At 39.3% G+C, this 12593-nt stretch overlaps 1 pseudogene; it reads left to right on the top strand.

The window, feature by feature from the left end:
- Positions 1-10985: 10985 nt before the first annotated feature.
- Positions 10986-11941, top strand: LOC148021050 (uncharacterized; annotated as a pseudogene).
- Positions 11942-12593: the final 652 nt, after the last annotated feature.

The following is a 12593-nucleotide window of genomic DNA, read 5'->3' on the forward strand; positions in this document are numbered from 1 at the left end:
GTATTGGAATGGAAGGGCCTAGGCACTGGGTAGCATGCTGAGAGAGAGAGAGAGAGAGAGAGAGAGAGAGAGAGAGAGAGAGAGAGAGAGAGAGAGAGAGAGAGAGAGAGAGAGAGAGAGAGAGAGAGAGAGAGAGAGAGAGAGAGAGAGAGAGAGAGAGAGAGAGAGAGAGAGAGAGAGAGAGAGAGAGAGAGAGAGAGAGAGAGAGAGAGAGAAGAAGGAGAATAAGAGGAGAAGAAGAGTAAGAAAGAGGGAGAGAGAGAGGAGAGAAGAAGAGAAGGAGGAGAAGAGGAAGAGAAGAAAAAGAAGAAGAAGAGAGGGAGAGAGAGGGAGAAGAAGAGTAAGAGAGAGGGAGAGAGAGAGGAGAGAAGAAGAGGGGGAGGAGAAGAAGAAGGAAAGAAGAAGAGGAGAGAGAGAGAGAGAGAGAGAGAGAGAGAGAGAGAGAGAGAGAGAGAGAGAGAGAGAGAGAGAGAGAGAGAGATTCTTTCCCTTCCCCTTTGAAGAGGGTGGCCACACGCTTCTCTTTCCCCTCGGTAGCCGTGAACCTATATCGTCTCATGGAATTATTCCCACTCGCAAACTCAACTCTCTCCCCAATTGGCCCCACTAATCGAGCACAAGGTGTAGGAGTCTTGTGCAACTCACAAACATTGAGGATGGTCCCCAAGCGAAAAATGATGCACATGGATGGAAACCCCACAACGAGCAACAAAGCCTTGGCCGAGGACTTCACTGCCCATCCAACCATGGTACTTGTCCTAAGTAATGTTGGTGAGTGAAAATGAGTGATTGGGGATATGATGCTTCATGAAGTGAAGTGGGGTAACATATGTAAATATCATTTTTTTGTCTTTCTAACACTTACATGTAGTGGGAGTCGGGTTGATAAATGAAAATCCCAGGTGGTACCATGCATGTTCGACATGTGGTTGAGATATTTTAGTTTTGAGACACGCGCTTCATATAGTAAGAGAAGAAAATGTGTTCTCGTTTTTGATTTTGAGTCCCTGAATGGAATTTTACATGGCAAGGGGCATGTTTGCCATCTAACAATTAAGGGGAAGCAAGGGGAAACTTGAAAAATTAAGGGAAAAAGAAAAAATGTGAGTAGTTTTTAAGAAGAAGGGAAGAGAAGTGTAAAAAACAAGAGAAAATGTGTGAGAGAGAGAGAGAGAGAGAGAGAGAGAGAGAGAGAGAGAGAGAGAGAGAGAGAGAGAGAGAGAGAGAGAGAGAGAGAGAGAGAGAGAGAGAGAGAGAGAGAGAGAGAGAGAGAGAGAGAGAGAGAGAGAGAGAAGATTTTGCAGGCTGAAGAAGGGAGAAATCTGAAGCTCACAAGAAGAAGAACAAATTGTCAGAAGAAAGAGATCGTGAAGCTAAAGTTATTGAAGCTGTGGAGTAGGATGGTAGAGGGCTGTAGTCGATGGGCTGATGCAGGTTCTTAGTTTTCAGATGATGGTAATAGGATTCTTCCTTTGTTTTGTTTTCTTCTATTGCTTTGTGGAGAAGAGAGTTTCTAGATCAATTTTGATGTATGGACATGAGTAAAAGACAGGAGAGGGTTGTTCTTCTTCACGATGAGAGTGATGTTTGTTAGTTGTTGAGTGAGGCTATCCATCAGGAGAGAAGAATGGAAGTGAAAAGTCTCTACATCTGAAACTGGGTATGAGGCACAGAATATGTATTATGGGTAGATGTTGAATGCATGGGTTCGAGTTAGTGGAAATCTGAAAGGATTCACAAACAAGGAAATGATGGATCAGTGTTTGTAAAGTTTGAAGCTCCTACAACTCTTCATCAATGCAAGATTGTACTTTTGGAACAGAGTATTTGTGTTTCTTGTATAGAGCATGTAGGAATTTATGACTGCAGACTGTGCAGAGTTGTTTCAGGGTAGTAGATCAAAGAATTTGGCTTTGAGTTGTTCTAGAGAATTATAGATTTGGAAAGAGAGCTACAACTTTCCTTTTTGAGGCTTGGCGATCTGAGGTCTGGTTAAAAAGTTATTGACTGTTTTGTGTAACACTTCTTCATGAAGCAATTTCTGTGCTCTATGAGGAAATAGGTGAATTTAGCAGCTTCTACAACACCAACTTGGCTTCCCATGGAAGTCATCATGATTATCCATTGATATATCAGTGTAAACTCAGTTTTGATGCAGTAACAGAATGTCTAGAGCAGTGAAATGCTTGTAGCCATTGAATGGGCTAGAAATTTGCAATGTAAAGCTTTGATTACCTGTGTATTTGGTTTGTATTTGTGTGTGCTCTGAGAAAATAAGAACAGAGAGGGTCTACAACTAATTTTGTATTGTTTGAAGCAATCATGCTTTGTGGGGTGGTTTGCTGTGTGGGGTTGCCATTCCCTAAAAAATAGGAGTTGTGTGAATCTAAAAGCTCGTGTTGTCAAAGTCTTTACCATGGTTGTTTCAGCGTCAGATTCTCTCTAAAAGTGGTAAAATCAGAGATTGAAGGTTTGAACTGTTTAAGTGTTGAGCTGAAGTCTCAATGAGGAGTGAGTGATTAGAAATTCTTGATCATGTGTTTGTTGGTGCTGTCTCGTGGGTTTTGTTGAGGTGAGTTCCTCTATCTTTATCCTACGGTGTTGTCTTGGGGGTTGTTAGAGGCCAACTATCCAATTCACCTACCATAAATTTGTGCCCCCGCCGAGGATCTCTTGTGTTGAAGATCTCTTGCTGATCTTATCAGCTGGGAAGTGTAAGGTTTGGAAACCAACTTGTACATAAACTCAAGCATGGTGGCTTTTGGATATGAACCCTTCTTTGGTACTAAAAATGAGGATGCTAATCAATTTATCGAGAGATTGGAGTGGATGGCTTACCGAGATCGAAGGGACAATGATGCAGATAAGCTTCGAATGATTGGCATGTTGCTTGAAGGTGCAAGATTATGGTGGAACTTACTAAATGAAGAGACAAGGGCAAATTGGAGTGAAGTAAAAAATGAGTTCCTTACAAGGTCTACAACTAAGAAAACTCATGAGGGTTTATGGAAATATTTGAAAAAGATTTTTCAAGGGGAAAATGAGGAAGTGTCTAAATTTGCTGCGAGATTTGAAGCAAAATGGATAGAAATTGCACAGAGTATGAAGCAACCTCCCATGATGTTTTTGAAAAAGGACAAGTTTGTTTCATTGCTCAAACCCTGGCTCAAACTTGAAATTAGAGAAAATATTATGATCAAAGACCCTGATACATATGAAGATGCAATCAAAATAGCCAAGGAAAAACAAAGAAAAATACAATTGAGGTTGGATCAATCAAGAGGTATTGTTGTGCATGCATTTTTATAGCCTAATCAAGTTGACAATGTTGCAAGAAATGCAAGGCAGAAAACCGTGAATCTTCATGGGGTTTTTGAAAGAGCAGAGAATGGGACTCAACAAGGCCATAGAAAAGCATATGATAATGTGGTTAATAAACTACAGGAACAGTTGACAAATCTGAATTTGAATATGAGCCTATTGCAGGCAAGGCAGCCTCAAATGCAACCTAGATTTAGAGGACCTCCAAGAAATAGATGGGAAAACTTTAAATCCTTTAATTGCAGGGAGAGAGGTCATATTGCTCCTAATTGCCCTTATCCAAGAAGAATAGGAGGGGAGATGTATCCCACGCCACAAGGGAATGCTAGGCAATATGCTAGACCTCAACAGTAACAAAGGCCACTTGAACTAGCTAGGCAACAGTTGGAAAGAAGACCTAGTGAAGGCACATCGGGTATGAATTTGATCGAAACCAGTATGTCTGATGATGGAAAAAATGCAAATGTTTTTGCCAACAAGAGAGTTAGAGAGAGGGATACTAAAACTGAACCTCAAAGGGCAGCAATGATTAAAAAGGGAAAACATGTGGCAGACGATCCAGAAATTAGCAGGAAAGCTAGACCACGAAGAAAGATTCAAATGGGAGACTTATGCTTTGGGAGTCAATCAAGTTCCTTACAACCTGCTTGAAGACTTAAAATGTAAAAAGGCTGATGTTACATATGGCCAACTGCTACAAATGAACTCATCTCTGAGGAGGTAATGGCATGGTTTGGTTAGCATCAAGAAAGGAAAAACCCAAACTGGGCATGTTGGAGTGGTATACTTGTTAGATGTGAAAGACATTATACCTATCATGGACTCATGGATACATGGAAGGAAAATTGATCAAGTTTATGTTGATGTGGTGCACAAGTTTGTGTAATTAGTGAAGAAGCAATACTGCAAATGCATCTTAAAATGACAGGAAAGTCACTATTTAAGGTTAAAATGGAATATCTCAAAAGTGAAATGTTTGGGAGTCATTGAGAACTTGGAGATTAACGTTGGAGGCCAAAGAGCATGTTTATATTTCCATGTTATGCTTGCAAAACTTGGGGCATATCCTCTCATTTTGGGACGACCATATATGAGAACCAGCCAAGACTGGTATAGAGGTCAATTGGAGCTTTATCTAGAGAAACCAATTCATAAGAAGGTGATCTTTGACATGAAAACAGGGTCCATAATTCAAAATGGACATGAAAGTGATGTTGGAGGTGATGAAAGTAGTGATTCAGAATATTCTAGTCTTGGTGAGGAAGATAGACAATGGGAAGCTGGCCTACTCTCTAGGGATGTTGACCTCTTTGGGTTGTCAATCCAATGTTCAAAAAGAGAGGAAAAAGTTGTAAATATTGCTACAGGAAGTACAGACTTCATGCAGGAAACATGTGATCATCAACCTGAAATGAATGTTGGATTGCCTAAGCTTATGAATATGTTGGGAAATGGCTTGACTAATGATGAAAGAGATGAATATTCACCCATTTTTTAGAAATACCCAAAATTGTTTGCTACAAAATATCACCAATTGAGGGGCACTAATAGCATTGTGCACCATATCAAATTGAAAGAAGGGTGTAAACCAGTGGCTCAAAAACTTAGGAGACTTGGTACAATTTAGGAAAATGTGCTTAAAGCTGAAATTTGGAAGTTGCTTGATGTTGAATTTATCTATCATGTTAATGATGCAAAGTGGGTGTCCTATTGTAATAAGACCAAAGAAGAATGGAAAGTGGAGAGTATGTGTTGATTTCAAGCCTCTTAATGTAGCTACTAAGAGGGACTACTATCCTCTTCCGTTTCAGGATGAGATCTTGGATCAAGTGGCTGGTCATGAATTTTATAGTGTGTGCGATGGATACTCTAGATATTTCCAAATCAGAATAGTGGAAGAAGATCAGAAGAAAAAAATGTTAATTACCCCATGGGGATGCTTCTGTTATAGAGTGATGCCTTTTGGTCTGATGAATGCATACACTAGTGTTTCAAGATGGGTTAGTTGGGTATTTGCCCCTTTCATTGGAAATCTTTGGGTGTTTATGGATGACTTTTGTGTGTATAGCTCAAGGGCATTACACTCTCAAAAACTTGATGAAGTTTTTTGCAAAATTGATGAGGACGGTGGTCAATAAATGTAAAATAGCAAGAACTAGAGTGATACTCTTGGGTCATGAAGTGTTTGCTAATGGTATTTCACCTAAGCCTAGTAAAGTGGAGGCTTTACTTTGTATGGATTCTCCAAAAACTATAAAAGAACTTATGAGCCTTGTTCAAAAGTTGAGGTACCTATCAAGGTCATTCCTTATGTTGGCTGAATATGTATATCCTTTACAGAAAGCAACTCAAAGGGATCCTTTAGTTTGGATGCAAGTTGAAGAGGATGCATTCTTGCATATTAAAGAAAAGTTAAGCACTTTACGAGTTCTTATGCCTCCAAACTAGGATGAACCTTTCTTCATTAGTATCAATGTTGGGAAAAATGCAGTGGGAGCCATTTTAATGCAGAAGGGAAAAGGAATGTCTTATGTGAGGCCTATGTTTTACATAAGAAAATCCATTGGAGAGATTGAAAAATCTTGGATGGAAGAAGAATCGTTGGTATGGGGGTTGGTATATGCAGTTAAAAGATCAAAATCATACTTGATTCAGAAACCGTTTGTAGTACTTACTAGTTCTCAATTGCTTCCACAAGTGTTGCGATCTGCTGAAAATGCTCCAAGAGTTATTAAGTGGCTGTTGGCTTTGCAATAATTTTAATTTACATGTTTGAAGGAGGATACTGTAAGAGACTAGCCTAGCTGATATCTTGACTTATAAAGAACCTATTGAAAGTGTAGCCTTTATAGGACGGAAGCTGATTCTGCATCCACAAATTCATGAGGAGATGAAGGATAAAGATGCTACATTGTTTTTTGATGGCAGCTATAGAAGATTGTTGAAAAAGGGAGGACTGGGTTTTGTCATTATGGATACTAAAAATCGAGAAGTCTTTTCTAGAAGTCAAGAAAGTAAAGAGATACAAAGTAACAATGAAGCTAAATATGCGAGTTTACATGCTAGTCTAAAACAGTGTATTCAGTTGGGATACAGAAAGATAGTTGCAAAAGGAGATGCTATGTTGGTGGTCAGGCAGGTTCAAAATGTTTGAAAAGCCAATAAAGATATTTTGAAGGACTGGCTATTTAAGATAAAAGGCCTCATGAGGCAGCTGCAAAAATTTAAAATTTGGCATATTGGTAGGGAGAACAACCATAGATCTCATGAATTGGCTGAAAATGATCTTTCCCAGCATGTTGCTGTAATGAGGGTGGATAATCCTATATATTAGGGCAGGGAGAGCCTTCATCTGATTGAAGAATTTCTAAAAACTAGGGAGCTAAAGTCATTGGCTGATAAATACAAAAGGTATGCCATTGTTAGAAAGGCCAGGGCATATGTGCTCATAAATGATCAGTTGTACATGAAGGGGATTGATAATGTACTAAGAAGGGTATTGGATAGTTTTGAGACTCTTGCTTGTTTATCTTCCTGTCATGAGGAAGCATGTGGTGGTCATTTTGGTTTTGAGCTTAGTAAAAGGAAAATTCTACCAGCAGGACTTACTTGGCCCAATCTGCTCATTGGTGTAAAAGGTGTCATGCTTGCCAATCATATGCAAAAAGGGTACTGATTCCAGAACCTACTAAAGCCATTGTTGCCTATGGAGTGGGGTTTGAATTTTATTGGACCTTTTCTTGGTACAAAAATAGGAAAGTCTTACATCATTACTGCAATTGATTATATGACTAGATGGCTTGAAGCCAAGGCCACAAGGAATTGCAAGTAAGAGGATGTAACTCAATTTCTCATGGAGGACATATGCTATAGATTTGGAATACCACTAGAAATAGTGACAGATCAAGGTCGTGGCTTCAAAAATAAGCTATTGAGAGAATTAACAAGGAAACTAGACTTGAAACATAGATTTGCTATTCCTTATTACTCTCAATGCAACGAATTGGTGGAAGCATTCAATGGAATGTTATAGAAGATTCTCTTTAAGATGGTGGAAGATCATCCTAAAGATTGGGACAATTATCCACATCAAGCTTTGTGGGCTTGTAGAACAATGTAGAAGGCAACTATAGGACTCACCCCTTTTCAGTTAGTATATGGTCAAGATGCTTTATTACCTATGAATGTCATGTTCCCTACGATATTGGAGTATGTAAGAAAGCATCAGTTAGATTAAAAAAAATTGGGAATTGACAGAGGATTGAACTTGCATACCCTATAACTGAATAGGCAAAAAGCAATGAATTGTTATGAAAAATAAATTGTGAAGAGAAAGGAATGGTTTAATACACAGCTGAAGAAGAAGAACCTTACAGATGGAATGTTGGTTATGAGATATGATAGTAGTTTGGACTCTACTTTTCAAACCAAGTTTCGAGTTAGATGGGAAGGACCTTTCCTCATCAAGAAGAAGTTTGAAAATGGCACTTACTTGCTACAAGATTCAGATGGGACTATTCACAATAGTAGAATCAATGGGTTCTATCTAAAAATATATATATGCAGAATCCTGTAACTAAAGCGGACGTAGGTAATGTACATACTATACATAAAGTAGGTTGCTTCTAGTTTATTGTTTGGGGCAAATTCAATTTTCTGAGATCCGGTGTTGATCAAAGGGTGGTAAATGATGGACATCATATTCAAAGTGTGCTTTGACACCTATAAAGGTCTTTGTCAAGTTTGGTGTTGATCCGAGCAAGAATGTGAAAGTTATGGTATCTGGAAGGTTGATGTCTGAAGTGGACTACATGCATGAATTTATGACTACAGATTGTGCGGAGCTATTTCATGGCAATAAATCAAAGAATTTGGCTTTGAGTTGTTCTAGACAATAGTGGATTGAAAAGAGAGCTACAACTTTCCTTTTTGAAGATTGGTGATCCAAGGTCTAGTTAGAAAGTTATGAGATGTTTTGTGTTGTGCTCTATGAAGCATATTTTCAAAAAAAGGGAGTTTGTCTTTGTCATATGTTTTCAAAGCTTTTAATAAAGGTTTGTTCACACTCTATGTTCCAAACCAAGGGGGTGGCTAATCATGGTGAGTGAAAATGAACAATTGAGGGCATGATGCTTCATGAACTCAAGTGGGGTAACACATGCAAATATTAAATTTTTGTCTTTTTAACACTTACCCGTAGCGGGAGTCAGGTTGATAAATGGAAATCCCAAGTGGTACCATGCATGTTCGACATGTGGTTGAGATATTTCAGTTTTGAGACATGAGCTTCATGCATGAAGAGAAGAAAATGTGTTCTTGTTTTTGATTTTGAATCCTCGAGTGGAATTTTACATGGCAAGGGGCATGTTTGCCATCTAGCAATTAAGGGGAAGCAAGAAGCAACTTGAAAAATTAAGGGAAAAATAAAAAACGAGAGTAGTTTTTAAGAAGAAGGAAAGAGAAGTGTAAAAAACAAGAGAAAACGTGTGAGAGACAGAGACAGAGATAGGAAGAGAAGAATCTTGCAAGTTGAAGAAGGGAGAAATCTGAATCTTAGAAGAAGAAGAAAAAAATTTCAGAAGAAAGAGACCATGAAGCTAAAGTTATTGAAGCTACGGAGCAAGATGGCAGAGGATCATGGTAATAGGAGTCTTCCTTTGTTTTGTTTTCTTCTACTGCTTTGTGGAGTAGAGAGTTTGTAGATCAGTTTTGATGTATGGACATGGATGAAAGATAGTAGAGAGTTGTTCTTCTTCACAATGAGACTGATGTTTGTTACTTGTTGAGTGAGACTGCCCATCAGCAAAGAAGAATGGAAGTAAAAAGTTTCTACATTTGAAACTGGGAAGGAGGCACATAATATGTATTATGGGCAGATGTTGAATGCATGGGTTTGAGTTAGTGGAAATTTGAAAGGATTCGCAACCAAGGAAATAATGGATCAATGTTTGTAAAGTTTGAAGCTCCTACAACTCTTTATCAATGCAAGATTGTACTTTTGGAACATAGTATTTGTGTTTGTTGTATAGAGCATGCAGGAATTTATGACTATAGACTGTGCAGAGTTGTTTCAGGGTAGCAGATCAAAGAATTTGGCTCTGAGTTGTTCTAGAGAATTATAGATTTGGAAAGAGAGCTACAACTTTCCTTTTTGAAGGTTGGCGATCCGAGGTTTGGTTAAAAAGTTATTGATTGTTTTGTGTAACACTTCTTCATGAAGCAATTTCTGTGCTCTATGAGGAAATAGGTGAATTTAGCAACTTCTACAACACCAACTTGGTTTCCCATGGAAGTCATCCTAATTATCCATTGATATATCAGTTTAAACTCAGTTTTGATGTAGTAACATAATGTCTAGAGCAGTGAAATGCTTGTAGCCATTGAATGGGCATGGAAATTTGTAGTGTAAAGCTTTGATTACCTGTGTATTTGGTTTGTATTTGTGTGTGCTCTGAGAAAATAAGAACAGAGAGGGTCTACAACTAATTTTGTATTACTTGAAGCAAACATGCTTTGTGGGGCGGTTTGCTGTGTGGGGTTGCCATTCCCTAAAAAATAGGAGTTGTGTGAATCTGAAAGCTCGTGTTGTCAAAGTCTTTACCATGGTTGTTTCAGCGTTAGATTCTCTCTAAAAGTGGTAAAATCAGAGATTGAAGGTTTGAACTGTTCAAGTGTTGAGCTGAAGTCTCAATGAGGAGTGAGTGATTAGAAATTCTTGATCATGTGTTTGGTGGTGCTGTCTCGTGGGTTTTGTTGAGGTGAGTTCCTCTATCTTTATCCTACGGTGTTGTCTTGGGGGTTGTTAGAGGCCGACTATCCAATTTACCTACCAATGTATTTCGAGATTGATAAACGCTTACTTTGACTCCCACATGAGATGCATTAGACCCATGTTATGCCATATGGGAATAGGACATTAAAAAGGATAAACTGCATCGCAAGTGTTCAAAGGATTGAATTTTCCCATGCGATGAATTCATAAACAACATTTAAGGCTTCAAGCATGTCCTCGCAATAGTAGGTGTGTTGAGAAATAAGCCAAAGTCTAAGGCATAGTCTAAGCCTTATCATATTGTTGTATGTAAAGTGTCCTTAAGTTTGGGGTATCTATCTTTTTGAGGATACCATTTTAGTGTGTGGACTGTTTGGAGATATGGTTGGAGAATAATGGAGTAGAAATTGACATTGAGCTCCTAACCTGTGCTTGTTTCATCTTAGCCTCCCTCTACATGCAGTTTTATCATTTGGTATCAGAGCGACTTTGCGAGAGAGAGAGAGAGAGAGAGAGAGAGAGAGAGAGAGAGAGAGAGAGAGAGAGAGAGAGAGAGAGAGAGAGAGAGAGAGAGAGAGAGAGAGAGAGAGAGAGAGAGAGAGAGAGAGAGAGAGAGAGAGAGAGAGAGAGAGAGAGAGAGAGAGAGAGAGAGAGAGAGAGAGAGAGAGAGAGAGAGAGAGAGAGAGAGAGAGAGAGAGAGAGAGAGAGAGAGAGAGAGAGAGAGAGAGCAGCTCAGATAGGATCGCCAATTGAGCCAAAGCAAGTGCAGGATTTTGACAGATCGATCTCCGAATGAAGTAAATATACAGGCCCTTTCCTGCAACTTTTGTTCAATTCCATTGCAATATCACAAAGGCCTCCGTCATTCCACAAGGATTGAGTTCAGCTATTGATGCCGCAGCGAACGAGGTTTTCATGTCTGAGTCCTCAGACGTTTGATATCGATGATCCAGATCTTTATTACAAGGTTTGCGCAGATAGCACCGATGTCACGGCCTCAAGGTTTCATCCTAAATAGGTGGGCAAAACGCTGACTGAGAAGAAGTGGAGAGCTGCATTTGACAGGTAGGGTCGCCTCAATATCTCAAAGGTTTTGATACGGATACAAGGAGGGGGTGTGCATCCTTCCATAAGGGGAGAAGTGTGGGAGTTTTTGCTTGGGTGCTTTGTTGCTGATAGCACTTATGTTGAGCGTGCAACAATCCCCAAATCTCGTAGAGAAAAATATTTTCAAATAAAAGTAGAGTGCCAACTCCTTGACTCTGCAGTTGGAAGTGGTATTGTGGTAACCCTACCTCGAGTTGATGAAAATGGGCACCCTACAGATCACTAGAAAAATAGAGAGAATCATTTGAATGCCAATGGTGAAAGCTATAACAGACAGGATGCACTGCCCAAATCACTTCTAATGCTACTATGACAGGAAGACATTAGTGGGACTTCTCAAATGCTCGAAACCTCTAATGAAGGTGTAAACATCTCAAAGGTCCATAGCTTCAGCGCAGCTCACCGATTAAAGTTGCTGATGGTTTGGGCTTTCAAGATATTTAAGAAAGGGATAATGTCGAGCTACAGAAAAAGAAAGTGACCTAGTGGAGACTGACTTTACACCAGATTGGTCTTGATGTTGTTCGCACTGACAGAACACTGGAGTTCTATGAAAAGCATTCGAACCTTGTTAAGCTATTGGACATCCTGCTACAATGCCAGGTTTATCAATTGGTACAAGCAGCAATGGCAATGCAGTATCATCTGAAAGCGCAACACAACATGGAAGTCAGCATGCAATCAATATGGAAAGAAGTTAAAACTGGTGCATGGTGTTTGGCTCATGAGGTCCTTTGTTAATATTTTTACCAGTACGCATTGTAGCCAATGCTGGTCCCAAGAGTGAGAGAAGAAGTGAATATGTGCTGCGAAAGGGGCAATATGCTCTAGGCTTGATCCATGCACCTGTTGGTAGATGTGAGGATAGCAAGGCCATTGATGCAGACAAAAGAAGGATCTAGGGCTTGCCACGAAGTGACTGGCATACATCAAACAACGACACTTAGACACACACATATTGTAGGTGCATCATGTGATTGTAATTGTTATGGTTTACATCAAGCAAGAGCTGACCTAGTTGTTTTGGAGGCCTAGAAGGCCGGTTTTATGCCATTTTTGGGTGTCATTTTGGAGGCTTAAAATTTTGCCAAAAAATTCCGTAAAAACTTTTCTAGCTTTAGCTTGACTGGGACTTCATTCTTGGCACAAAAAAATGCAAAAAAATAGCAAGGAAATTGGTCGATTTTAAGCCTGTATTTTGATGCTTTTTGGATCATATAAACATCGTGTGGAATCCGATTTGGATGGTTCTTGCTGGGAACTGAATGTATGATATGTTGGCATCATGGATGGTTGTATATGATAGTTTTTGGACACATGTATGACATTCATAGTGTTGAATACCATTTCTGGACAGATTGTACTGTTGTTTTCTTCTGAATTTGCAGTAGTC

This window comes from Lygodium microphyllum, chromosome 18 (genome assembly GCF_053477565.2).
Source record: "Lygodium microphyllum isolate KBCC chromosome 18, Lygodium_microphyllum_v1.1.10, whole genome shotgun sequence".
Classification (NCBI taxonomy): domain Eukaryota; kingdom Viridiplantae; phylum Streptophyta; class Polypodiopsida; order Schizaeales; family Lygodiaceae; genus Lygodium; species Lygodium microphyllum.